The 25,328-nt window shown below is 38.6% G+C and overlaps 1 protein-coding gene across 1 annotated transcript in view; it reads left to right on the top strand.

Annotated features, from left to right (window-relative positions):
• Positions 1–869: 869 nt before the first annotated feature.
• Positions 870–25,328, top strand: part of RNF24 (ring finger protein 24) — a 102,409-nt gene continuing 77,950 nt past the window's right edge. Inside the window, exon 1 of the mRNA XM_080814069.1 lies at positions 870–1,130. The gene's annotated coding sequence lies outside the window, so the exon portion shown is untranslated. The remainder of the gene's footprint in view (positions 1,131–25,328) is intronic.

Below are 25,328 nucleotides of genomic sequence, written 5' to 3'. Positions count from 1 at the left end.
CCTTCCCCTTCCCTTGGAAGCTTATTTTTTGCAAAGCAGAGAGCATTTGTCTATAGGCACTTTCCATGATGACTTTTGCTTCCCAAAGTTAAACCAGTGAGTTGCTTGTGGTTTATGTGAGGGAAGCCTGGAAGATAGGAAAAGGAAGGAGAACCTCAGAAGGGAACCTGCGGACTGAGCTGTACCCTCACACTCAGCCGAGGGAACTCAGAGGGGAAGGCTGTGAGACCTCCTGCAGGCTCCCAGCATCCCCAAAGATTTCTGTGGCCCAGGAGTGGCAGAGCCAAGGGGCTAAGAACAGGAGGGTGTCTCCAAAGAATACACTGCCTACCAAAGAAGAGAGGCCTCCACAGATCCTTGGAGCTACAACACCCTAAGCCTTGATTTTACAGAAAGGTCTGGGCCTTCTTCAAAACCATGGTCAGTTTCTTGCCTACTCTGTGCAATGACAGCTAGGGACTGAGGGGACCAGGTCAATGCAAATAAACAATGTAATGCACTCTTTCCTGCACATGCTTCTCTCCACTACCTCGGCGGATTCTAGGTCTCATCTAGCACTGTGGTCGCAGCATTCAGTGGAGAGGACCTGCTGAAGGAGAAACAAATGGAGGAAAGGGGCGGTACGTAGTCTTCGCATCAAACTAATGGGCATTCCTGTGCCCTCCGAGATTGGGAGGCTGGGTGCTAGGACGGAGGTAGTGTCCCAAGCTTTCACCTTAAAAAATGTTTACAGAACATGCAAAAATACTAAACAGATGAGGGAATCGGTATACCCGCTGCAGCAGCCCGTGGAATGGTACCACCCCCCCAGGGGGCGGGGCGGAACGGGGCCAAGGCACCAAGTCCCGCGCCTGCGCACTGCAGACTCTGAAGCCAAGGCGCCCTCAGCGAGGTGGGCGGGAGCTGCCCGGGCATCCGGGTCCCTCACCCCGCCCCCGCTGCATGAATGAGAGGCGCGGCGCCCGCCCCTCCCCCGCGGGGCCCGCCCCTTGTCGGGGGCCGCCGCGCGCAGTCGGCCGTCGCCACCTCAGCCGCGCTGGGTCCGGACGGACGCTCGCAGCCTTCAGCCTTCCTCCTGCCTCCCGGCGCTGACGGTCCCACACACCCGCCGCCGCAGCCGGCGCGCCCGAGTAAGTGAGGAACCAAGGGCAGGGCGCAGGAAGCTGGGGGCCGTCGCCCCGGGGCTGGGGTTTATGGGACCTGGCGGCTCCGGGCTCGGGATGCTGAAGAGACCGCGGGCCCGCGCCAGCCTCCCCTATTCACGCTCCCGGGCGTTTCGGCGGGGACGGGGAGGGGTGGGACAGCGGCCCAGGCCGGGAGGGACGCGGGGCGGGGGGGGGGAGTCCACCGGGACCGGAGGCTGAGTCCCGCACAAAGGGCGGCGCGAGGCTGTCACCGGGAGGTCATAAGAGGGAAGGTTCGCGGCGCCCCGCACGCCCCGCTAGCCGGTGCCCGGCGTCGGTCCCCGGGCTGGGGAGGCGGCTTGGATGAGCGCGGGGGCGAGGACGAGGATGGCGAGGACGGCTGCCTCCGCGCTGGCGATGGGAACGCGCCTTGGGGGGCGCGGCGTGGCGGTGTTTTCCTGGTCCCCACCTGCCCCTCCCCTTTCTTTGTGGCGTTTGTCTCGTGCCCGTTTGTCACTGTGGGCATGACTGTGGGGTGGGGTGAGACCTCTCTCCTCAGCGTTCTCATTAATTAAAGTCAGGTGGTGGCCCTTATCTTGGGTGGGGGGCGGGTGTGCTTCTACAGGCCGGAGAATTAAGGACCCTTCTTTGTTTCCGGAGACAAAATTTTGTGTGTGCGTGAGTGTGTGTGTGTGTCTGTGTGTCTCCCCGTCCTCGGTGTCCCCTACGAAATGAGAGAATCAGAGATTAAAAAGGGTATGAAGAAAAAGAGATTATTACTTCATCAGATCTTCATGCAATTCTGTCTCTGGTATTCTTTAAAACAATATTGTATGTTTCTTACTGTAAAACCAGTGCGTTTTGTTAATTGAAAATGAATGTTTTTATAATATTCGTTGAAAATTAATATTCTCATATATCTATATACCTGGAACACTTTGCTTTTTGGGTTTAGGTAATGGATGTATATACATACATAAATACATACGTACATATACATACTCCAGAACATATAGGACACTGCCTTCTGGGTTTAGTTCATTGGTAATCTATTTACTCATATACATGTCTACAGAAATACTCCAGTATATCCAGGACACTGTCTTCTCAGCTCCTCAGTAGAAGCAGATTTTGTTTCTCCCTGTCTCCCTGTGTTAAGAAGGTGGTCCAGCAGGTTCTGTCCTCCTCGCTTTTTTCTTCTGAGTGCTTTGGCAAAGGGTTTTATTGCATATTACCCTGGCGTGCGTCCTTGCTTTGATCTGAATTTTCCTGTGCTCTGTTGTCTGGTTGTGTGGCCCAGCTCAATGGCTCCTCTTACAGGACTAGTGGAAAACAGAACACCTTTTATCCTTGTCCTCATCCCCCGAGAGAGAAGGAAGCTCTGCAGGTTCCCACAGACTTTGGTTCCATGGGTTGGACTGCCTGACTTTGTTTTAGTAAAGTTATGAAGAGTTACAGTTGATGCAGACCAATTAAAAGGAGGCATTTGTAGTAGTGCCAGTTATTCTTTGGTCTTTCATTTGGACCTTTTTCTTTTTATACCACATTTTATAAGTTTTAAAATACTGTTGGTTGCATTTTCAGGTTTTTTTTTTACCCTTATAATTTTGCAGAGTGATAGGAAATTAGCTAAACTTGTATGTAAGAAATACATTTCCAAAATAGAATTTTTTAAAAAGATTTTATTTATTTATTTGAGAGAGAGACAGTGAGAGAGAGCATGAGAGGGAAGAAGGTCAGGGGGAGAAGCAGACTCCCCTTGGAGCTGGGAGCCAGATGTGGGGACTCGATCCCGGGACTCCAGGATCATGCCCTGAGCTGAAGGCAGTTGCTTAACTAACTGAGCCACCCAGGTGCCCCCAAAATAGATTTTTATTATGATCTTTTGGTTGAAATAGTGGTGGTAAAAAAATTAAGAGGATCTTATTGGGTGACCTGAATAATTGAATTGGTTAAGTTTTAAGATTCTCTTTAAGATTATTCTTTAACTGGGATGCCTGGGTGGCTCAGTTGGTTAAGCCGCTGCCTTCGGCTCAGGTCATGATCCCAGGGTCCTGGGATCGAGTTCCGCATCGGGTTCCTTGCTCAGCAGGGAGCCTGCTTCTCTCGCTGCCTCTGCCTGCCTCTCTGCCTGCTTGTGTGTACTCTCTCTCTGGCAAATAAATAAAATCTTAAAAAAAAAAAAAAAGATTATTCTTTAACTATGTGTATTTTAATGCCTGGTAGTTTTTAGTGCAAAATGAAATCCAAACTAAGCAGTCTTCCACAGCATCTGCTTATGAATATTCCTGCTATTAAAAACATTTGCTTTTAATTTGAAGGGGAAATTTGCCATTGGTTGGATAGGAATGTATTATTCTTGGTAAAAGTCTTAACTTATGTTAGCATGGTCAAATTCTTCTTTTGTAGAAGTTAAAATTAGTAAAGGTTGATTTTTCAATTTGGAGAACTTTTGGTTTTATGATGAAGAATTTAAATAAAATTTTAATGTCTGTGAACTTAACTCAAAATAAGTTAACTTAAAAACAAGGGCTTCATAAACTAGTGTGAATAATACTGAAGCAACCCCAATAATTTATAACTGCCTGTGTGAGATTTTTTTTTTTTTTTTTTGGAATTCCCTTAAACCATAAGGGGAAGTCTTAGATAAACAGAGTAGTATAACCGGAATTATCACTGAAACAGGCTTGCATAGTACCACAGTATTGTGGAACTTCATTTTGCAAGAGTGACTTAGCTATTGTTTGTATCAAGAAAGGAACTTAAAAACATCCTGACCTTTTTATTCAGCATTCTGTTAACAAAATTCTTAACCAACCCATAGTTCAGCATTTCTGTAGTATGATGTTTGAAGAAAAATTCTGAAGTAATTTCTCTATCATGAATAGATTAAATTATGCTAAGTGCTGTTTTAGTAGTAAATATATTCTTTATATTAGCAATACTAATACTGTTACGTCAGTGATGGTGATAGCATGTATGGTAACACTTTGTTACCCCAAACTGCAATATTTTATTCCCCCAACAATGTCTGATAACAAAAAGTAGAGCTTTTTTTTCCTTAGAGCATTTTCTATCAATAATGGTTTTCTGTTCAAATGACAGCTTATTCTAAAATCAATTAATAGGGCACCTGGGTGGCTCAGTCGGTTGAGGATCTGCCTTTGGCCCAGGTCATGATCCCAGGGTTCTGGGAGTCGAGTCCCTTATTGAGCTCCCTGCTCAACGGGGAGTCTGCTCTCCCTCTGCTCCTCTCCTCTGCTTGTGCTGGCTTGCTCGCTCTGTCAGTGTGCATGCATGCAAAAATAAATAAATAAAGTCTTTTAAAAAATAAACTAAAGTCAGTAATAAAGTAATGTTATAATATATTAACTTATATGAAATTGCCATTTTTTAGATTGGGGAGTAGTGAAAAATCAGCAGTTTCAGAATGTTGAACTGCTTTCAACTCTTAACAGTTCCTTCTAGTATTTTCCTTTATATTTACTTCGTTCTTGATGTTTAAACTTATTTATTGATTTTCCATCTTTGGACATCATATATGGACTTCTATTTTGGAAGTTGAGGACTTGGTTGTCCTTCATAACTACAGTTCCCAGTCAAGTCAGTATTCAGTATTTATATGACTGTGACTATGTACCTGTTACTCACAGATGAGCCATGTAGTGTACTAGTATTACATTTTCTATATTGTACTTTTGTTTCTCTAAATTAAATAATTTCCTCTTTTGTTTGTTTTTCACTTGATTTGTTTTCTTAGTCACTGACTCATCCTCAAATTCTGACAGAACTGATAATCTTTCAATATTTTCAGGTAATATGTTTCATTTATTTTTCATATCTGTCATCCAGGACTTCCCTTCGTCATAATCTTGGGAATTCTTTTTGCCTTCCTCCTGTGTTGGATTCTTTATTTCCTGAATCCTTATTCTGTTGTACCTTCCAGAGACAAGGCACATACAAACTGAAATTCTTCCTGAATTCAGAAGTTGCATATCTGGAAATGTCTTCATTTAACCCTCACTTGAATAGTGGTTTAGCTGAATATTGAATTCTAGACTGAAAATTAGTGTCCCTCTTTTGAAGTCATTGTTCCATTAGCTTCTGGTGTTGCTGTTAAGAAGTCCAATCCAAGTCTAATCCCCATTCCTATTTTTCTCCCACTCTGGAAGATTTTAGGATCTCAGTTACCACATAGAAAGTTTCTTTAAGCAATGAAATGCAGTCACCTCAGATGTACAAGAAGAATATCAGGTTCATTTTTTTAAAATCTCCCTTAGGAAGTAGCAGAAACATTCATAACCAAAAAGAAATAATCTTTAAGCTTCATGATTAAATATGTCATGACTAAATATGACAAATACATTATTTACAAAAATTTCTGTTGGGAGGTGGAGACAAGTGGAACTGTGTAGACCACAGCTTGATTGGACATCATTAGTGACTGTGACATGGATACATATGCTCTTGGATACATTTTTTTATTTTTTATTTTTTAGCCAGGATTTTTTTTCTATTTATAGCTGTTTTATCTCTCATCTGGTTTTTCCATGAGTGCACATAAGTGGTTGACTATTAGAGAACTTTAGATTCATGACCAGAAATCTGAAGTGGACTCTCAGCACTGCCCAGGAAAGCAATCAGATTCCTAATATTTTTGCCTATAACTATTTAATAATTTCTTCCCACTCTTTAAACTCATGAGCAGCCCACCCTTCCCCATGCAGATAAGTAGGCTTCATATTTCGTTGAGGTTTAGAAGTTAAAGAGAGATACCACTCAACTTCCACTCACCAAATCTAGAAATCCTCCTTCCTTAGGGCCCATGTTTTATGTTCTCCTCCTATGAGAGGCCAGCTTCCCTCCCTTCTATATTCCCCCTCATACCTAATCAAGGACTTACTCCTGAATTTATGACTCATTTGCATCATCACCAACTCTCCAAGCACTATCCATGTGCTCTGATGTTGCCCATCTTTAAAAATAATTTTAAAATTATAACAAAATTTTAAACAACTCCCTCCTGGGGGCGCCTGAGTGGCTCAGTGGTTTAAGCCTCTGTCTTCCGCTCAGGTCATGGTCTCAGGGTCCTGGGATCAAGCCCTGCGTGGGGCTCTCTGCCCCGTGGGGAGCCTGCTTCCCCCACCCCCACCCCCGTCTCTCTGCCAAAAAAATAAATAAATAATCTTTAAAAAAAGAAAAAAAAAAACTTCCCCCTGACCTCACATCCATTCTCTTCATTTACCTTCATAGTTAAATGTTTCAAAAGAGAAATACAGGGGTGCCTGGGTGGCTCAGTGTATTAAGCCTCTGCCTTCGGCCCAGGTCATGATCTCAGGGTCCTGGGATTGACCCCCACATCGGGCTCTCTGCTCAGCGGGGTGCCTGCTTCCCCCTCATTCTCTGCCTCCCTCTCTACCTACTTGTGATCTCTCTCTCTCTGTGTCAAATAAATAAAATCTTAAGAAAAAAAAGAAATGTACATTTCCTTCCTACCACCTTTAAAATGTATCTCTCTGAAATTCTGTTGTTAACTGATTTTTTTTTTTTTTTTTTTTTGGTCTCTTATCCCCACTAGAACCTCAGCTCCAAGAAGACAAGGACTGCCATCTGTCCTCTTTACCACTCTTTCCCTTAGAATAGCAACTGGCAAAAAAGGGCAAACCTGACATTTTTAGCCTGCTTTTAAAAAATTTAGCTCTTGCTTTTTAAAAATTTCTGATAAGAAAATCAGTGTTTGTTAATTTTCTTTTAATTACCACTTTTTAAAAAATATTTCTTTATTTTAGAGAGAGAACATGAGCAAGCATGAATGGGGGGAGAGGCAGTGGGAAAGAATATCAGGCTGACTCCCTGCTGAGCATGGAACCCCGAGGTGCTTAATCCCAGGACCCTGAACTAATGACTTGAGCCAGAATCAAGAGGCGGGCATTTAACTGACTGAGCCACCCAGGTGCCCTTAATTACCACCTTTGCTATACTTAGTGTTGAAAAAATTACAAAGACTGTATTAATGATTGAATTTTTTCCTACATTTCATTCTTTTATAAGTATAACTTAATGCTGGCAGTTGTGCACCCAGATTCTTGGAGTAAGACAACTTGGAGTTGAATTCCAGCTCTTGCAATTTAGCCATGTGACTTTGGACAGGTTTCCTGATGACTCTGTTTCTCCATCTGCAAGATGAAAATAATAGTACCCACCTCATATGTTTGTTGTGTATATCAAATAATACGTAAAATGCTAAAGTCAGTACTTGGCATGGGGGTAAACACAATGAAAACTATAATTACAGTTATTATTTGTATAGCCTTCTCCAGTTTCTAATATTTGATCTAATAGTTTTGCTCAGAGTACTTCTATGTCATAAGGTATACTGGCTATAAAAGCAACTCAGTTGTTGTTGTTTTGTTTTATTGTTTTAATTGCTTGCCTTTCTATTCCCATATTCGTAATAGATTAGTGATAGATTAGTAAAATGATCTACAATGGAGAGATGAGCTCCCATCTCCTTTTTTTAAGAGAGGGAGGGGGGAGAGGCAGAGGGAGAGGAAGTACGAGAATCCCAAGCACACTCCATGCCCAACGCAGGGCTCTATCTCACAACCCTGAGATGACCTGAGCCAGAATCAAGAGTCCAACGCTTAACCAACTGAGCTACCCAGAGTCCTGACAGATGAGCACCCTATATTACTTCCCAATAATTTAGTCACTTGCTTAGTCCTTTTGACTACTTGATAAAATATTTTTATGTCAAGCCAAGTCCTGTTCTTTATTTGGCTTGCCTGGAGGAGAGGTCCTTTCTTCATGTTATTCCAGATTAAGTTTACTTATTTCTAGAAATGGAACCTTTAAGACACCCAATATCATCATTAACAGATTTTTTTTTTTTTTAATTAGCTGTAAGGAAAAAAAAGCAGCTGAAAGACACTGTTGTTTTCACTTACTAGTTGTCTGGGAAGATAAGTATATGTAGCAATACAACGTCTACTTGTAGGGCCACATGAAGGATACAGACTGACTCTGTAGAAGTTCAGAGCAGTGAGGATCATGTTCAACAAGCCCTACAACTTTTCTGTGTGTTAAATTGTCTGTGTAGCCTATCTCCTTCTTATTTGGCCTGATGTTTATTTTGGAAGTTTGCTTAATAATCACGGGAATAGTTTAGATTTTAAGATAGATAATATACAAAATAAAATTGAGAGCAACTTTTAATTTTAGAAATTATTTCTTGAAGTAATTGACTTAACAGTTATTCTGCCTTTTTCTTTTCTTATCTAGGTAGGCAGTGGGGATCCCTCCAATTATCTGAGCATTTCAGACATCAGAGTGTAGTGCTGGGTAAAATGAGGGTTCAAAAAGAATGCCAGATGGTTTGAAAGGAATTGTGAGCACTCCAACTAGTGCAGCCCATCGAAAGCCAGCTGGCTGAGTTTCCTCTGCTTTGGAGGTAGGAACCAGACACGTTGTTCCATGCCAGCTGGCCCAGGAATAGCTGGCCAGTGGCCTTACTTTGGGTTGGCCATTCCTGGGAAAACAGGCCTGGGCTCTCCATCTGCCCTGAGAACAGTCTGACACCAGAGAGTTGCTCTGTGCCTCCATGGTACTCCAGAGAGTTGGAGCAAGCCTGAGTGGCAAGGAAAGAAAGCCACTTTTTAGATACCATTACAAGTGACCCTCACCTTAAGTTGTAAATTTGCTCTGAAAAAGTGAAATGCAACTTGAATTTTTATGCATTCAGTGCTTCTAGGTATACTAGAGTTGCTTACTACCAAAGTAATTGTAGTGAATGTTTTTATATTGTAAATAATTTCCAGTTTACCTGCTTACCAAGTTCCTTTTTTTGTTGACTTAAAGTGAGATTTACCTGTTCTTTTCATTGTCATCTTCTAATGTTTTGGACATTCAGGTTAGTAAATTTTCATCTTGTCATAAAGCTTGCTTCTGTATAAATCATAGACTTCTTTGGAAGTTTAATTATGTATGTTGCCTTAAATCTGTGTCTCATTTTGTTTGTTGTTTATGTTTTCCCAACTAGGCTAGTTGGTTCATATCAGATTCAGTTCTTCCATTAGCAAACTTAATGTCAGAATAATTTAACTGAGAAGGAAAGAAGTGCAGATATGGCACTACAAGTGTAAACATTCAATTCATTTGATGACAGTGCTTATTTAAGAATTCTAAAAATAATTTTGCCACAGTCTATCAGTATGTTTTATGTTACCTTCAAAAATTTTTTTTTTTAGTTTGGAGATTGAAAGGTGCTGCATTATCTATGTTTGTTAGGTTCATCTAGATAAATCAAAAAATTGTGATCTTCTTGTATCTCTTTATTGTTCTCTCCCAACTCTGGGCATGAAAAATTATACTCAGTCATATAAACTTCAAATAGAACCTAGGTGTTCTATCCGAATAGGCTTTTCATCTTGAACTGAAAGAAAAAGTTTGGCAGATAATGAAACATCAAAGTATGAGCTAATGTAGTTTATAGGAAATGGGTGGGAAGGGAAATCAAAGGTGTGGGCTTTCGTTTTTTCCCTTTAGTGCAAAAGAAATTGCAAAGCTTCTTCAGAAATATGCTAGAAATCTCCTGGTTGGCTATACTTAAAGTTTTTACTTAAACTTATTTTTCCTAAAAACAGGCCAGAATGAATTTTTGTGGGAGTGAGAATGATTTTTTTAAATCATAGAACAGCATATCAAAAGCCAGGGACAATATTATACCTGGAAAATCATCCTTCACGTTAGCTGACCTTTACTAACTACCTTTTATGACAGTAGTTTTACATGCATTGCTTATTTACTTCTTACAGCAACCCTCAAATAATTGTTTATGGATGATAAAAGGTCAAAGAAGTAACCTGTTCCAGTTTACAAGGTCAGGAGCCAGATTTAAAACCCAGGCTTTCATCCTCCACCTCACCACATGTTACAGTTGGTGATATCAGCTTTCACAGGAATATAGCTCTTTCCTATTCAAATGCTATCCTGTACTGGCACTTTCAGAAGACTATTGATAAAGGATATTCAGAGACTGTTGCAGAAAATAGCAGGAGAATTAGGAGGGATTTGGGGAGCCTCTACATCTTTTTAATCTCTTCTGATGCTCTTGAAATAATTAACCGTTGCAGAACTGCAATAAACAAAAAAATGAAGTAAGTAAAAATGACTAGAAGGGTCGCTATAGTTCCCTAGTGTTGTCATAACAAATTACAACAAAATTTATGGCTACAACAGAAATTTATCCTCACAATTCTGGAGGCCAGAAGTCTGAAATCAAAGTGTCAGCAAGGCTGCTGCATCCTCTCCAAAGACTCTAGAAGACATTGTTTCCTTGCTTCTTCCAGCTTTTGGTGGTTCCACACATTCTTTGGTTTGGTTACATAATTCTAATCTCTGTTTCTCTTTCCATATGGCCTTCTCTTCTTTCTCTCTTAAAGACACTGTCATTGGAGTTTGGGTCCACCTGGATAATCAAAATGATCTCATCTCCGGATTCTTGATTACATCTGCAAAGACCCTTTTTCCAAATATGGTCATATTCACAGGTTCCTCAGGTAAAAATGTGGACATATCTTTTGGGGGGCCACCATTCAGCCCACTACAGGGAGTAAGAACTTCTTTGGTAATACTTTTCATTTCTACTGTTAATATCACGCAGAATACCAGATTAGAGAAGCATTTGGTGTAGACCATGATACAAAATGGGGAAAGGTGGGCGCCTGGGTGGCTCAGTGGGTTAAGCGTCTGCCTTCGGCTCAGGTCATGATCTCAGGGTCCTGGGATCGAGCCCCACATGGGGCTCTCTGCTCAGCAGGGAGCCTGCTTCTCTCTCGTTCTCTGCCTGCCTCTCTGTCTACTTGTGATTTCTCTCTCTGTCAAATAAATAAATAAAATCTTTTTTAAAAATGGGGAAAGGTATCCGAAGTATAGGATAGAAGACAAATTCAGAGGCGAGTTTAGGGAATCAAGGAAGATTTCATGGGGGTTGTATTGCTTTTGACAGATCATGAAGAACAGATAGATGGTTGGTTGGGATAGCCTGGAATGTGCAGATAGTGGAAATACTCAGAACAAAGATAGCAAGTCATATTCAGGGAACCATAACTAATGCATTTGAGTAAAGTGTGGTGCTTAGAGAAATAGGGGCCAACAGGGTTGAAAAGTCTGAGCTAACTCATGGGAGGCGGTTAGTATTGAGTTGATGAATTTGTACTTTGTTAAAAGTTGCTTATCCATGAGAACACTGTATTACAAAGGTTTCTAACAGGGCCTTCTGAGCTATGATAAAACCTTTGAAAAAAATCTACATTTTTCTTTCTATAAAAAGATTTTCAGAGGGATTCATAACTCTAAAAAGAGGTTAAGAACCACTGCTCTGTTAGAAATGAAATGTTTTATGCTTTGAAGATGCTTCTGGAAGATTATTGATTTTCCATTTGGTTTACTTTTAACTACTTGGAAGATAAGAAAATGGAGTTCCAAGAGCTTTAGTCAGCACTCTTATGTGGAATACCTTATGATTCCACAGTATATGCTGTATACTAAAAGTTAAAATACTGTTTCAGGAGGGATGTAAACTAGGTCCAGGGTTCTTAGGAAAGTGATCAAATGATTACACAAAAAGAAAAATTCATAATATTCAGTTCAAAATACAGCTGTGACTTCTGTTTTCTGTGTCTCAATTTTCCATATTTCAATTCACTACCATTTAGAATTCCAGAATTATATAAAAGTATGACACAGTTCTGAGGAGAGGAAACCGACAGCTGCGTTTTTAAGGTTTTTTGTTTTGTTTTATTTTGTTTTTAATGTATTCTGTGAAACTGCTTGTTCTCTGCTGTGGGTTTTCTGTGGAATAATCTATTTCAGGAATAAAACAGTATATTACATAGCTGTTTGAATGTCTTTGTCCATTCAGTTTGCTGTAACAAAATACCCTAGCCTGGGGGCGCCTGGGTGGCTCCGTGGGTTAAAGCCTCTGCCTTCAGCTCAGGTCATGATCTCAGGGTCCTGGGATCGAGCCCCGCATCAGCCTCTCTGCTCAGCGGGGAGCCTGCTTCCTCCTCTCTCTCTGCCTACTTGTGATCTCTGCCTGTCAAATAAATAAATAAAATCTTAAAAAAAATACCCTAGCCTGAGTGTCTTATAAACAACAGAAATTTCTCACAGTCTTGAATACTGGAAAGTTCAAAATCAAGGCACCAGCAGATTCAGTGTCTAGTAAGAACACACTTCCTCGTGCATAAATTATACTTTTTTATTGTCTTTTTGCTGTGATATCACGTGGTGGATAAGGGCTAGGGAGCTATCTGGGCTTCTTTTGATGGCGGTAATCCCATTCATGAGGGCTTCATCCTCATAACGTAATCACCTCCAGATACCATCACACTGGGGATGAGGTTTCAGTATATGAATTGGGGGTTGGGAGACAATTATAGCACTGACCATATTATATAAGGAGAAAATCAGTGCTTTACCATATAACTCAATTTCTAAATAATCAATCAGCTGCCATTGATTTTTGTTTTTATTAATCCATTTATTTTCTCTCTGAGATTAGTATTACTTAATAGGTTTACCTGTACTGTTGTTCAGGCTTCTTTGCTAATGAGGTTCTTCTTTTTCTTTTTTTTTTTTTATTATACAAAATTGTAAATACACTCAAAAGTAGACAAATAGTACAACATTCTTCCATATGCCCATCCCTCAGATGTTCAACTGTTACCAAGGTTTTGCCACATCTGTTTCATTTATCCTTTTTTCTTTCGCTTTCATTTGCTGAAGTATTAAGCAAATCTCCAGCATTTCAGTATATGTATCCTGACATATTTCTAAATGCATCTCTAAAAAAAAGTAAAAATGTTTTTATTATAGAACCAAAATGCCTTTTTCACATAAAATTAACATTTACTCCTTGGTGTCATCTAATAGATAGACCCATTTCAGGTTTGCCTGATTGTCTCAAGAATACCTTTTTTAGCGATGTTTTGTTCATATCAGGATTCAAAGTCGCTGGACCATATTTGATCATTTTGTGTCTCATGTCTAATTTGATTTGGAGCTGTTCCTATTCCCACCCTCTCTCCCTACCTTTTTTCGTGTATCATGGACTAGTTGTAGGAACTGGGTCATTTGTCCTATGGAATTTCTCACATTTGGAATTTGTCTGTTTTATCATGGTGTCAATTTGTTGGTCTATTCCCTGTATTTTCTACAAATGGAAGTGACCTCTAGAGGCTTGACTAAAATCAGACCTCAGTGTTTTGGCAAGAATGTTTAGGAGGTCGCTAATATTACATCACATCCAGAGGCCTGCTGTATCTGGCAACACCGCTTGTAGTAATGCTACAATGCAAGACCCCACTGATGGTCATGTCAGTATTAGATATTTCATCCATTGTGGTTGAATGGTGATTTTCTTATTCTTTTATCTCTTCCACATTTATTAACAGGAAATCTGTAAAGAAGACAACCTCATCAAGCAGGGTTATTTGGGGTTACCCTGACATATGCTTTGTATGAGAGACTGTCAGGTCTTAATATAATATTGTTTTCTTGATAAAAGATAATGAGTTTGAATCAGAGTAAAAAGAATTGCATTTATCTTCTGTTTTAATGAATTTTACAGTGAAATTCTGAGTACTATAGCAAAGTGTGAATGAGTACTCTTTCACCAATTGAGAATGTGGACTCTAGTTGCTCTGAAAGTTAAAGGTGTATATGTGGAAGCCTGTTATAGACTAGACTCAAACAGTGGAAAGAGTGTTAGATTAGGATTAAAAAATCAGGGGATTTCCAGAGTCTATTTGGCCCAGCCTCTGAATGTCTGATCATACATTCTTAGGCTGAGCATTTTGTGTATGTGTCCCTAAAATATTGTCAGTGTTTTCATGAAATTGGGTATAGACTAAAGAAATCAAAGTTGTATATTATAGAATTAATGCTTAAGTAGCTTTAGAGACAGGGAGAATTCTTCATTGAATAGCTTTCTTTTTATTTAAATTGTGCTTTATGGGAGTCATTTGATCCCCATTTCTCAGAATACCTCTTGTTTAACTTCATGTCTTCATGTAAGATGTAGTAAAACTACTGAATAAAGTCATGCTGAAAAGAGCCTTACTTATTTGTCCTGCTCTATTTTTCCTTAAGCCAAAGTGTTTTCATTCAGCTTCTGAATTTGTTTGTTGTGGGGAAAGTAACCTTGATATCAAATAAAAATTAGAGAGATGCCTGGGTGGCTCAATTGGTTAAGCATCTAACTTTGGCTCAGGTGATGATCTTAGGATCCTGGGATCCAGCCCAACATTGAGCCCCACATGGAGCCCTGCCTTGGGTTCCAGTGTCAGTGGGGAATCTGCTTCTCCCTCTTCCTCTGCACCCTCTGACCCTGCATTCCTGCGATCTCGCTCTCTCAAATAAATAAATTTTTTTTTAAAAATGAAAATATTCTGGTGTTCTTAGCTCAGTGACCATCTCTAGAGAGCCTTTAAGGTTATTTGAGAAGGCCATTAAAAGTATGTGCTAGTAAAAAAAAAAAAGTATGTGCTAGTATGATTTCTCATAGGCAAACTCTGCTATGATTAAGCTGTTTATTTTTAAGTAATAATACTGTGGGTTTTTTCTGAAAGATAAAGAATGCTGTTATTAACGGTATACCTCAAAAGACCATAGATAAGATCAGTATACTTATTTTTAGTCAGTTGAGCTAAGCATCAAAGCTAATTTACTCCTCATCAGGTTTTTAAAATTGTTTTAGTACTGAAATTACATTTTCCCCAGGGTTCAGCACCAAAAAACCCAAAAAAGAAAAACAAGAAAAACCCATTACATTTTCCTACCTGTAGAACAGGTGCCTGTGGAATACCTACTCTCTCTAAGTCACTGCACTTGCTCTGTAGTACAGTTGATTTCACTGTTTGGATGAAGATAGTATTTTTTTTTTTTTAAGAGCCCTCTAGGAAATTGTGTTTTAACGGTTGCCTCCTCACCCTCATTTACTGCAACCAGGAGCCTTGGGGCCTGGACCCCACTGTGCAGTCTTTGTCCTGTTCCTTTGTTTGTTAAGTGCTGTGTGGGCTGGAAAGTGGTGGACCACTGGGATTAGTGGGGTTGAAACTATGTTCTTTGGAGGCCACAAAGCTTATGCATTCTCCTTTCTATCCTCTGCTAGACACAAAGGTGGCTTCTGTCTTTTTAAGACTATCTCAATATTTCATCCAGCATGCTACTTGGATTTACCATCTTACCTTTATTCAGATCAATAAATGCTTATTGAGTATCTTTAAAATACCAGGTATTGTTCAGTCTGAATTTATAGAAATCTTACATCTTGTGGTAAGAGAAGCTCTTGTTGAATAACTCCAGTATATTTAGTGAAGTTAAGGTATAGTTCAGTTCTGAATTTATTAGATCTGAGGTTGTAATTCTAATATTCTTTTTCAGATTTTTAATATGATCTGACTGAAAAGTTCCCATAAAGCAAATGAAAACTGCCTCCTCATAAGGAATTTCAGTACTTTATGCAAGTTAAGATAACTAACCACAAATGCAGTGAAATCAGTGGAACCTGCATTTAGATTTTATTCAGACTAACTTCCAACTCTTAAAAACCTAAGCATATATTTTTTGCATACTTAGAAGTTTGTTTTCATAAAGGTAAAAAAGGCTTGTATTTAAGTTCTGGCCCTACTATTTGTTAACTGTGTGGCTTTGGTGAATCACTACCTCTCTTAGCCTCGGAATGCTTCAGAGTTATTTAATTTATAATTGAGTTACTTCAGAGATATTGTGAGTATAGTCTGTCTTCTTTAATAAAGTTCTCTCATAATAATTTTTGTTGTTAGGCAAGGAATGGGACATGGAAAGAATGAACACAAGAACAAACAGTCTTTGCTACATCTCAGTTCTCTCCTTTTCATATGGATGGAACCAGGTATGCTGCATTTTAGCCTGCTACTGAGCTGTGGCTGGTTAGAGGTTCCATTCCAGTGGTGGTCGGATGATTTAAAAAAAAAAAAAAAAAAAAAAAAAGGTTATTTAACTGCCCTACATACTTTCGTAACTTTTTAGGAGATTCTGGGTACTCATTTCTGTTGGTTGTCTAAAGTCCTCTTTCCGCCCCTTCTTTTTTTAAACAGCTTCTTTTGAGACATCATTTGTAACCCATCTATTGAAAGTGTGTAATACAGTGGCTTTGGGTATATTCAGAGTTAGGCATCCATTACCACAATCATTTTTAGAGTATTTTCATTATCCCAAAAAGAAACCCTGGATCCTAGCCATCACTCCTCAATCCTGCCACTGTCCCCTGCCCCCATTCTCCACCCTAACCAATCACAAATCTTCTCTTTCTGTCTCTCTAGATTTGCCTATTCTGGGCTTTCATGTAAAAAAAATCAGACAATCTGTGGTCCTTTGTGATTGGGTTCATTTAACCTGGCATGACATTTTCAAGGCCTGTGTTCTCTTTTATAACATAAAGTGATATTAAGTTTCCTAGAGGCACATTAACCTATCCTGTGGGAAGAAGAGATGAAATGATTTTTTAAAGTACACAAATGATGAGAAAAGTCCTGTAAATAGTTACCGTAGCTGCAAACCAAAGAATGGCATTTTAACACTGAATGTGGAAAAGATTCATGTCTCAGCATTCTTTTTAGCTCCATTTGTGTATATGGATAGTGTCATAATTATTGGTCCATCACTCAGTATGGATAATAAGATGTAACTCTGTGGGACTAATGTAACTAAAACTGTTGCATCACTGTCCTTTTTATTTGCTATTTCCTTTTGTAACTAATTTTCCTGCTGAATATTCTGCATAACTCAAATATTATGATATAATCTGTGGTTACATGCTACATGTTACATGCTAATATTTGTGGTTATATACTGCATTTTATATTTTTATGTGAGGTTAATGAGCTAAAGCTTAGATATTTTATTTGGGGATAGCCAATATTACATATATTGTATAAATGTTGGAAACAGGACGCACAGAAATAAAATTTTCAGAGCATATTCCACCACCCCCCAAGTTTGTGGATGTAGTTTAAAAAGCTACAAAAGTGGGAAGGGGGTGGTGGACAGCCTTTTGACTTTGAAAAACCCCACTTCTCTGTGCCTCAGGTTCTTCCTCTATATAAAGTGTGGATCAATTGAACTATGATAATTAATGCTGATGGTCTTTAACTCTGTGGTTCTGTGAAGGTAATTGGTAAATGTATTATTGATGGTCCTAGACTACTTACTACATTACATGAAGAAGTTAGCATTATAATGTCAGATTTCTTGTGTTCTAATTAGTTACCTAATGTGTTGTCATGATAGAAAGCTAATGATACGTCTTAGCAACAATCATATTTTTCTGTACTAGAATTAGAAGCCATGGTCTGTTATTCCAAATGGTCTGTTAATACAAAATAATTTAAAGTAATACTTACCTAGGACGCCTATATATTAGATAAATGGATTCAGCTAAGAGTTGCAGAAAACCCAAAACAACAGCTGGCTTAAAACAACATTAAATTTTATTTCTCCCTCATGTCCAAGTTGGCAAAAGTCTGGTATGGAACTTCATGGCATTGGAGACCTCTTACCAATTGTCCTTTTTTCTTTCTTGGCACTCTACAATCCCTCTTGGTTATAAACCATATTCTTATTGAGCAAGATGGTGACATCCATATTACAAGAAACAGGATGGAGAAAGGGATGAAGCAGAAAGTAGAAGGTATCCTCTGTTCCCTGTTCCCTGTTAAGCATAATTTCCAGATATTTCCACATGAATCCATGAGATATATGGCCATGTGTAGCTGCAAGGAAGGCTGGGGAATACAGCCATGTGCCCCACTAAAAATTCTACCTACAGTGGAAGAAAGGGAGAAAAGATATTAGGAGGTGGGGAATCTACTACAATCTGGTTAATGATAAACAAAAGGGAAAACTAAAGAGCTTTTGTCATTGTATCTTTTCCACCAGAGAAGGAGCATTTTATATTTCTCTAGGTGATGGTGGTTCTCAAAATGGAAATGTCTTTTTACAGGTGAAGAGCTGAGAATGTAATGGGAACATCTCAAGAATATGTGATTCTCTTTTCTGTAATTGGGTTAGTGCACAGGATCTTCTCAGAGAGAATTGTTATACATATCCTGGTTTGAATTCGTGAGTTGATATTATGATTAATGAGCTAGCCTCTTGTGGGTTTAGTTAGTAGAATTTTCCCCCCTGAGCCCAGTGGCCTCCAAGAAAACTGATCAAACATAGAATAGACCCAACCCTAAGACGTACAGTGACTTTACTGGGAAAATATGCCCTGTAAGGCTTCATCTGACCTCAGTCACCCATCTCTTACTCCTGATCTTGAAGGGGGAAAAAATTACACTCTTGTAAATAGTCTTTACTATATCCATCTACAAAATCAAAATAATAGTGTTTCACATGATGAAGATTAGTAGTGGTCTTATAAAATGTTTTTATATAGGAAAGAGCTTCCAGGGCTAATGATATTGTAAGTCTTGACTCTTAAAAACCTGTTTAGAGAGAATTATTCACTGTTCTGGAATGATTGTGACCTTTTCAGAATTAAAAAAAAAAAAAAAATCAGCAGAAACAGACTCACCCCCAGAATACTGAAATAACATGTTTCATCTGTGCCATTATCTCAGCTGTTTCATAGTCTGCCTGAAATCATCTTAAGGGTGAAGTCTCCCCATATCTTTCTTAAAAGAACAAAGTGATCCCAGTAGACAAAGGAGAGACTTTGAGGCCATGCATAGGACTATAATATTGAGAAACTTAAGATAATTATCACCAGTGTCAAAGTACCAAGCAGCCTGAATACTTTGCTGGTTTCATAACTATTTGAGGTTTGCTGAGTTAGTGGTGAGTATCTTAGATGCTGTTTTAGGGCTATAGAATTCTCCTACAAAATTAAGACCTAAAAACCAATAGGCTTTTGATTTATACAGATTAGCCATCTAGAAAGTATTGTTGAAGAAGTGTAGCTAAACTAATTCCTGTTTCCCAGAATTCTCTACTCCAAGTAACTTCAGAATGCAGTCCACTCATGGCCCAGGCTCAAAGATTTGGATTAGAGCAGAGTGACCCAGGAAAATGTGGCCTAGGTTCAAATTATCCCTGACTCAAGAAAATTCAGACACCAACTCAATGTTAACCTCGCAGCAAAGAACCAGAAAAGACCTTGATAAAGTTGATGAACACTTGCTGTATACCAGATACAACCTCCAGAAACAGATGTAACTTACCACATGAGGAAATTGAGGCTTGCCTGAAGTCCTAGTGAAGGGAGTGGCTAAGATTGAGTCTGCACTTAATGCTTCTGCTGTGGCACCTTCCAAAGAGCTCACTTACTGTGGTGGAGCCCTCTGATTTACCCTCATTTCCTGGCTGATGAATTTCTAAACCACAGATACAGTGTTTTCTCTCATTTTTAAGGCTGTACAATAGCAGAATCTTCAGTCAACAGAATCTTTTTCATTTGTTAGCTGTTCTTATTTTACCACTCTAGAAGTACTTGCGGCTTATTTAACTTCCTTGTTTATGTTTTAATACATAAAATTTATGCCTCATCATCTTTCTTCTTAGGGATTCTTAGCTCATGTAAGAATTCTGAAAAACCATTACCTTTTCTGGTAATTGAAAATTCACCAATAAAGTTCTGGAATTAATGTGCTCAACCCAGAACTTTCAAGAATATGAGGTAACCTATAAAGGTTTATAGAGGACCTTCTTGCCATTTCTCCCAAAGTAACTTGGATAGGGTCTAGAGACTGCACTTTCCTTGTGGTTCAGGGTTTGAATTACAGTTACCCACAGCTCAGCTACTTTTAGGCTACAATTTACAAAAGGGGGTCCATATGTAAAGGAAATGTAGTGCCTTCTTTTTTTTTTTTTTAAGATTTTATTTATTTATTTGGCACAGAGAAAGAGATCACAAGTAGGTAAAGAGGCAGGCAGAGTGAGAGGGGGAAGCAGGCTCCCCACTGAGCAGAGAACCCGATGCAGGGCTCCATCCCAGGACCCCAAGATCATTACCTGAGCCGAAGGCAGAGGCTTAACCCACTGAGCCACCCAGGTGCCCCAGTGTAGTGCCTTCTAATAATCTTTTGTATATTTGAATGTAATTATTAAGTTACCTATAGACTGAACAAACTCAAGTCCTTTAATTTAAAAACAAATTAATCTTTCATGACTGCTCCATTAAACAGAGTTGTATTGATGTCTGTCTGGTATTCTGTGTTTTTCCAGGGAGTTATAACTGATTGTTGATATATTTTCTGTGGGCATGTCTTAAATACAACTGATTTCTCCATATTGTCACAGCCAACATTCCCCTTTATTTAAAGAATAGCTCTTTTTCTGTCTTTAGAGCCACTCTGGCTCTTTATTTCAGGATGTTTCCTTGGCTATTGCATACACCCAGCAAGTCCCAAAGCAGGTTTTCAGTATTCAGTGCTGTTTCCAGAAACGCCATGACACTTTCAGAATAAAATAAACTTTAATTTTAATTTAAAAGACACAGTTCTTTGTCATAGATTGAAGAAGACTAAAGAGACGTAAGTAAATGGGAGAAGACTAAAGAGACATAACTAAATGGGATCTTGGATTGGATCCTGGAAAAGAAAAAGAACATCAGTAGGAAAACTAGTGAAATTTGAATGAAGTTTGCACTTTAGTTAATAGTATTCTTCTTTTTTTTTTTTTATAAAGATTTTATTTATTTATTTGACAGACAGATTACAAGTAGGCAAGAGAGGCAGGCAGGGAGAGAGAAGAGGAAGCAGGCTCTCCACGGAGCAGAGAGCCCGACGTGGGGCTCAATCCCAGGACCCTGGGATCATGACCTGAGCTGAAAGCAGAGGCTTTAACCCACTGAGCCACCGAGGCGCCTCTAGTTAATAGTATTCTACCAGTATTGATTTCCTGTCCTTATACAACATGGTTTTGTAAGATTTTAACATTAGGGGAAGCTAAGTGAAGGGTTTATGGTAACTTGTGCAACTTTTCTGTAAATCTAAAATAGTTTCAAAATTAAAAGTTTAAATATATATATTTAATAATTCCAAATTGTTTGGTATTATGGTGTTCACCTTTCTTGAGTCTCTCTCTAAGGCAGGGACAACAACCAAGGATCCATCAGCATGCTTACAGCCCACAGGAACTAGTCGTAAAAATCATTTCATTTGTGTATCCATTCAAATAGTAACAGTTGGATCTCTTCCCATGAGATCATGGAAGACAGCATGATCTCATGGGAAGAGTAAAAGATTTGGATTCAGATATGGGTTTCAGCCCTTCTTCCACCACTTATTGGTTTCAGTTGGGCAGCTAACTGGACCTTTCTCAGTTCCATCACCTGAACACAGAGTATGATACCCACCCCACAGTGATTTTAAGTATTAATGAAATTTATATATGTGAATGCTAGTCATAAACTCTAAAACACGATAAAAAAATGTTCTTTTTGGTTTGTATTCTAAAGGATTGTTTGAAGAAAAAAGATTATCCAGTTTCAGTAATTTCAAGGTGATTTTTTCCCTAGATTAATTGTATTGCGGCATTGAGTACAATCAAAAGCCATAGGTGATATATTTATAATTTTGCTTACAGTATTTTGAATCTTTTAACATTAACAATCAGTTTGAACCTGAACCAGTATGATCAAGAAACACAAAGCAGTAAGGAAAATGTTATATATATATAGCTATTCAACATAGAGATTTTACATGCACATTATTTTTACTTATTTAAGCCAATGTCTAGCCCTTTTGCTTTAGAAGTCATAACACTAAGAAGAGAATTTCAAACACAAAAACTCCAAATTTGCTTTCCTGAAATTTAAAGTGAAAGCCATCAGTGGAATGATTGGAGCTGTTTTCAAGACCCTACCAATTATATGGGACTTATAATGGTGTAGTTTGTGTAGTTTGTTTCCAAAAGTTATTCTATAACGAATTGGGGGGCGGGGAGGAGCTCAGTCAAAATATTGTAGTAGTGCTGCCAACCGTCTGTGGTGAAATTTTATTTTTTAAAAATTTTACATTTGAGGGATGTAAAGTTGATTCAAAGTCCATATTTCAGATGGGTTATATGCTCTGATTCCTTGCCTGGTGAAGGGGGGCTGTGTGGCTTCAATCATATGTTAATTCTTGTGTCTGTCAACTGATTTAGCCGCTTCACGAAAGCAGCCTCACAAAGATCAATCAGGTTCTTTTTCAAAAAATCCCAATCTAAAGATTAAACAAATACAAGTTCTTCTAGTGAAGTCAGAGCTGCTCATCAGTAGTCATCAAGTACTTACCTTTGAATAAGAGGAATATTAAAAAGATTGTTACTGAGTAGGTAAAATGAAGTAGTAAAATTCTCAAGGAATGCATTTTCCAATTCAATAAGAGGTAGTTTATTAGGAATAGATGAAAACCTCCTTAAAATATATTTGTGTATATGTGTGTGTGTTTGTGTCTCATGGTATGCACATCCTGTTTACTGATAAAACAGTCTCGTAAGATCATGAGTAAAACAGTATCCATTGTATTTTTAACATTGTTCTAGAAATATTAGACAACTCAGAGAAGAAATAACATTTAATTATAAAGGAGGAATTAAGATCATCATTAAATAATTAAGCAATGTTGATTTAAGATGGATAGCTATAGGGTATTTATGAAATAGCTAATAAACCTTGTGGAAAATAATCAGATTTGAAAAATCCTAACAAATCTTTACACACAACACAAGGAACTTTTTCTATCTCCATTTGCAATTAAATTTCTGTTCTCTTTAATAAGTAATATTTGCACATATTATAAAATACAAAAGGTATTTTAAACAAGTATTCAATGAAAAGTTAGTCTTCTTCCGGCCCTGTCAGAGACAGTCATTGGTACCAGTTTTTGTTGTTGTTGTTGTTTTTGTTTTTTTAAGGAATATCCTTCCAGAGACATGTTTGGCATATACAAAGCTAGCTTCTTTCTTAATCTTTTTACATTTATGGTAATGTACCACAAACATATTTTGTACCTCATTTTTTATTTTGTTTACTTAGTGATATTATCATGAAATTGTGCCAGATCACCACAATCTACAACATTTTAATTTTTTTTTTAATCACCTGGTGCTTATCATGATAAGTATACTCTTTAATCCCCATCACTCATTTCACCCATGCCCCCACCCACCTCCCCTCTGGTAGTCATCAGCTTGTTCTCTATAGTTCAGAGTCTGTTTCTTGGTTTGTCTCTTTTTCCCCCTTTGTTCTTTTGTTTCTTTAATTCCACATATGAATGAAATTGTATGGTATTTGTCTTTCTCTGACTGACTTATTTTGCTTAGCATTATTCTTAGCTCCATACATGTTGTTGTAATGGCAAGATTTCATTCTTTTTATGACTAATATTCCATTGTATATTTATACATCTTCTTTATCCATTCATCAGTCAGTGGACACTTGGGCTGCTTCCATATTTTGGCTATTGTAAATAATGCTGCAATAAACATAGGGGTGTATGTCTCCCTTTGAATTAATGTTTTTATATTCTTTGGGTGAATATCAAGTAGTGTGATTGCTGGATTGTAGGGTAGTTCTATTTTTAACTTTTTGAGGAATCTCCAAATGGCTTTCCAGAGTGGCTGCCCCTGCTTGCATTCTCACCAGCAGTGCTATAGGGCTCCTTTTTCTCCACATCCTCCCCAACACCTTTTGTTTCCTGTGTTCTTGCTGTTAGCCATTCTGACAGGTGTGAGGTATATCTCATTGTAGTTTTGAATTGCATTTGCCTAACGATAAGTGATGGTGAGCATCTTTTCATGTTGGCCATCTGTATGTCTTCTTTAGAGACATATCTGTTTGTGTCTTCTGCCCATTTTTTAATTGGGTTATTTGTTTTTTGAGTGTTAAGTTTTATAAGTTCTTTATATATTTTGGATACTAACCCTTTATTGGATATGTCATTTGCAAATACCTTCTCCCATTCTTTTGGTTGACCTTTTAGTTTTGTTGATTGATTCCTTCACTATGCGGAAGTAGTAGTTTTGATGTAGTCCCAGTAGTTTATTTTGATGTAGTCCCAGTAGTTTATTTTTGCTTTTGTTTTCCTTGCCTTAGGAGACATATCTAGAAAAAAGTTGCTATGGCTGATATCAAAGAAGTTACTGTGTTCACTTCTAGGGTTTTTACAGTTTCAGGTCTCACATTTAGGTCTTTAATCCATTTTAATTTGATTTTTGCGCATGGTATAAGAAATTGGTCCAGTTTTGTTTTTCTACATGTTGCTGTCCAGTTTTACCAACACCATTTGTTGAAGAGACTTTTCCCCATTGGATATTCTTTCCTGCTTTGCCGAAGATAAATTTTTAAAATTCCGTTATTGGTTTTAATAGGTTTTTAATAGAATCTTTTGGATTTTCTACAAACACAATAACATTGCCTGTGAATAATGACAACTTAATTTCTTTGTGTTTTTAATTTTTTTTTCTGTCTCTCTTTTTTAAAGATTTTATTTATTTATTTTGACAGAGAGAGATCACAAGTAGGCAGAGAGGCAAGCAGAGAAAGAGGGGGAAGCAGGCTCCCCGCTGAGCAGAGAGCACAATGCGAGTCCTGATCCCAGGACCCTGAGACCACGACCCGAGCCAAAGGCAGAGATCCCAACCCACTGAGCCACCCAGGCACCCCATTTTTCAAACTATTTTTTCATTAACGTCCCTCTCTTTTTTTTTTTTAAGATTTTATTTATTTATTTGACAGAGATCACAGGTGGGCAGAGAGGCAAGCAGAGGGGGCAGGGGGAAGCAGGCTCCCTGCCGAGCAGAGAGCCCGATGCGGGTCTCGATCCCAGGACACTGAGATCATGACCTGAGCTGAAGGCAGAGGCTTAACCCACTGAGCTACCCAGGCACCCCTATTTTTAAATTTTCTTAATTTAATTCAATTAACATATAATGTATTATTGGTTTCAGAGGTAAAGGTCAGTGATTCATTAGTCTTATATAATACTTAGTGCTTATTACATTGTGTGCCCTCCTTAGTGTCTATCACCCAGTTACCCCATCCCCCAATTCCCTCCCCTCCAGAAATCCTCAGTTTGTTTCCTGTGGTTAAGAATCTCTTATGGTTTGTCTTCCTCTCTGGTTTCATCTTGTTTTATTTTTTCCTCTCTTCCCCTATGATTCTTTGTTTTGTTT

Source organism: Martes martes (assembly GCF_963455335.1).
Source record: "Martes martes genome assembly, chromosome: 9".
Classification (NCBI taxonomy): domain Eukaryota; kingdom Metazoa; phylum Chordata; class Mammalia; order Carnivora; family Mustelidae; genus Martes; species Martes martes.
The sequence above is the reverse complement of the archived record's forward strand: the minus strand, read 5'-3'. Positions and strand labels throughout refer to the sequence as shown.